Consider the following 3,857-nt stretch of genomic DNA (forward strand, 5'->3'; position numbering starts at 1 on the left):
GAATGTCCACAGCTGATGAATTGTGCCCTTTATTGGTATATGACACACAGCCAGTGACCTAGAAAGCCACAGGATTTCCAAAGACAAAGGACTTTGGTGCTTAGTAACACTTTGAATATTTTTTAAAAAAGTGGTTCTTTTTACACCAATACTCCAGCATTCTATGCTACGAAAGGATTCTGAGTGTTCAGATGGTCCCAATTTTCTTTTTTACACTAAACATGATTCAGATGTTAGCAATGTTTCCATTTCCATTATAAAAGAAGCCTTAGGCAAGCTTTCTATTCTCATAAAATATGAGTATTTCCCAAGGAAATACAGATTTAAAGTATAATGTAAACATACATTTTAATGGAGCTACATAGTGACTGCAAACATTTGGATGATTTGGAAGTTTGTATATTAATATGTATGTTGTTGAATGCAATTTTAATCTAAATATGTCAGTTGCAAACTTACAGCAATCTCAGTTTTATATACAAAAAAAATTAAGACTACGGGAAACAGAGCTGGTGGCATTAGGCCTAGTAGGGTCTTGTGGCTAGGGATGAGGTAAGGATCATCCATGGGTTACGGCTGCCTTTCTAGACAGTCCAACAACTAAGTCACTAGTTTCCAGGGGCATTTGCACCACCTATGGAAAATGTCAGATCTGTGCACACCAGACAGATCTTTCACAACCCATCCCACCACCCCACTGCACAAAAGTTGCTGCACCAGCAGACAAAGAAGGCTGTTTCTTTTCATTACCAAATGGAGATACTATTCCTGTTAAAAAAAAAAAAAGAGCGCATAAAGTGTCTCTTCACAATATCACGACCAACTGAGACCATGGTAAGAAAGTCAGCTTGCCTAGATGAGGCCCCTTCTCTTCTTGGGTAGCCACGACTTGAAGGAGAGACTCTGACCTGTGCCACTGGTCAGTGACTAATTTTACATGTTGAACTGGTCCTGAGGAACTAAGCTGTCTTCTTCGTATGTGAAGAACATTATCTTGTAGAACAGCACACTGGTGTGAGTCAGGGGCACACTCTGTGTGTGAAACAGACTGAGAAACAGCCAAATGAACTTATTAAAAGGATTTCTCCTTTTTTGCTTCTATTTGCCAGTGTTAGGGTTTTACTGGCTTAGATTGCCACCTTTTTCTAGTACCTTTTCCCCCCTATCCTATTGGTCTCTTCTAATGGTTCCTAGAAATCCCTCTTCTGACTCCTTATCAGAATCAAAAAGTGAGGAAGAAGAAAATGTTAATTACCTCAGTGAGAGTTCTGACAATGAGTGGAATTCCTTTGAAGAAGGAGACCCTATGGTACCCAACATAACATCTCTTGATAGTCTTGTCTGGCAGGTTAAATACCATTTAAAAATATTCTACAACTTAGAGACCTTTATATGCTAAATTCCTAGTTACACCATGCTAAACTCTTGGATGCTAGCACACCAGTCCATATACTTGGAGAGATAGGTCTAAGACTCTTCCATTGATTCCACTATGTGCCCAAACCGGAACCAATTTCTGAATGGCCTCCTCTAGCTTCTTGTGGAGTCCCACCTTTCAAAAGCCCCTTATGAATCCCTGCCAGCTTTCCACTCTAAATAGAGCAACTGTGACTTGCCACCAAGCATTTACCCTGAACAAAAACTGAGCGGAGCCACTCCCATACCTGAATGCCTTAAGCACATTTCTAATTGGTGCCTGTCTGGTTGTGGTACAGCTGGATAACTATAACAGTTAAGGAGATAGTCCATGCTAAACCCATCAACACTGCTTACTCTTAAACTAACTTCCAAAATGCAGTCAACAACTTCCTAAGTGCATCACTACAAAGGTTCCCCATTCCTTCTCATATCTCTCAGGTTGCCAGTTGAGAAAAGAATACAGTTACACAGTCCACAGTTGAGTCTTTTCAACCAAACTATGCCCTATGCTCAGAAGTCCAAGTACAATCAAGTACTGAACATATGCCCAAGAGTCCTGTAACTTAACTATGGAAGATGCACCTTGTAAGTATTCCCTTTGAGGGACCCTGTGGATAAAAAGAGAAATTCAATAGAGAATTACTCAAAAGAGGCCTTATTGCCAAAGATAAGTTTATTCTCCATGCTCAGTTCTCCCCACAATTTACTCTGCCTGTATAATGGATTTAACTATAAACCTAATTATTAATGGGATGGAGAAAGGAGCCATTACATTGTGGAAAGTGGTAAGTTCAGTTCAGTTCAGTCGCTCAGTTGTGTCTGACTCTTTGCGACCCCATGAATTGCAGCACGCCAGGCCTCCCTGTCCATCACCAACTCCCGGAGTTCACTCAGACTTGCGTCCATCGAGTCAGTGATGCCATCCAGCCATCTCATCCTCTGTCATCCCCTTCTCCTCCTGCCCCCAATCCCTCCCAGGATCACAGTCTTTTCCAGTGAGTCAACTCTTCGCATGAGGTGGCCAAAGTACTGGAGTTTCAGCTTCAGCATCATTCCTTCTAAAGAAATCCCAAGGCTGATCTCCTTCAGAATGGATTGGTTGGATCTCCTTGCAGTCCAAGGGACTCTCAAGAGTCTCCTCCAACACCACATTTCAAAAGCATCAATTCTTCGGCACTCTGCCTTCTTCATAGTCCAACTCTCACATCCATACATGACCACAGGAAAAACCATAGCCTTGAGTAGACGGACCTTATTCGGCAAAGTAATGTCTCTGCTTTTGAATATGCTGTCTAGGTTGGTCATAGCTTTTCTTCCAAGGAGTAAGCATCTTTTATTTTCATGGTTGCAATCACCATCTGCAGTGATTTTGGAGCCCCCAAAAATAAAGTCTGACACTGCTTGCACTGTTTCCCCATCTATTTCCCATGAAGTGATGGGACTGGATGCCATGATCTTCATTTTCTGAATGTTGAGCTTTAAGCCAACTTTTCACTCTCCTCTTTCACTTTCATCAAGAGGCTTTTGAGTTCCTCTTCACTTTCTGCCATAAGGGTGGTGTCATCTGCATATCTGAGGTTATTGATATTTCTCCCGGCAATCTTGATTCCAGCTTGTGTTACTTCCAGTCCAGCATTTCTCATGATGTACTCTGCATATAAGTTAAATAAGCAGGGTGACAATATACAGCCTTGATGTACTCCTTTTCTGATTTGGAACCAGTCTGTTGTTCCATGTCCAGTTCTAACTGTTGCTTCCTGACCTGCATACAGATTTCTCAAGAGGCAGGTCAGGTGGTCTGGTATTCCCATCTCTTTCAGAATTTTCCACAGTTTATTGTAATCCACACAGTCAAAGGCTTTGGCACAGTCAGTAAAGCAGAAATATATGTCTTTCTGGAACTCTCTTGCTTTTTCCATGATCCAGCGGATGTTGGCAATTTGATCTCTGGTTCCTCTGCCTTTTCTAAAACCAGCTTGAACATCAGGAAGTTCACGGTTCACGTATTGCTGAAGCCTGGCTTGGAGAATTTTGAACATTACTTTACTAGCATGTGAGATGAGTGCAATTGTGCGGTAGTTGGAGCATTCTTTTGCATTTCCTTTCTTTGGAATTGGAATGAAAACTGACCTTTTCCAGTCCTGTGGCCACTGCTGAGTTTTCCAAATTTGTTGGCATATTGAGTGCAGCACTTTCACAGCATTATTTTTCAGGATTTGAAACAGCTCAATTGGAATTCCATCACCTCCACTAGCTTTGTTCGTAGTGATGCTTTCTAAGGCCCATTTGACTTCACATTCCAGGATGTCTGGCTCTAGATTAGTGATCACACCATCATGATTATCTACTCCCAAAAACACCGTTCTGAGTATACCTCTCTGATATTCATTTTAAGGAAGGTGGTTGAGCTTAGTTGAGTAATTAAACAAACAAACAAA

The 3,857-nt window shown here is 41.5% G+C and overlaps 1 pseudogene; it reads left to right on the plus strand.

The window, feature by feature from the left end:
- Positions 1,184 to 1,869, plus strand: LOC102185969 (annotated as a pseudogene).

This window comes from Capra hircus, chromosome 3 (assembly GCF_001704415.2).
Source record: "Capra hircus breed San Clemente chromosome 3, ASM170441v1, whole genome shotgun sequence".
Taxonomy (NCBI): domain Eukaryota; kingdom Metazoa; phylum Chordata; class Mammalia; order Artiodactyla; family Bovidae; genus Capra; species Capra hircus.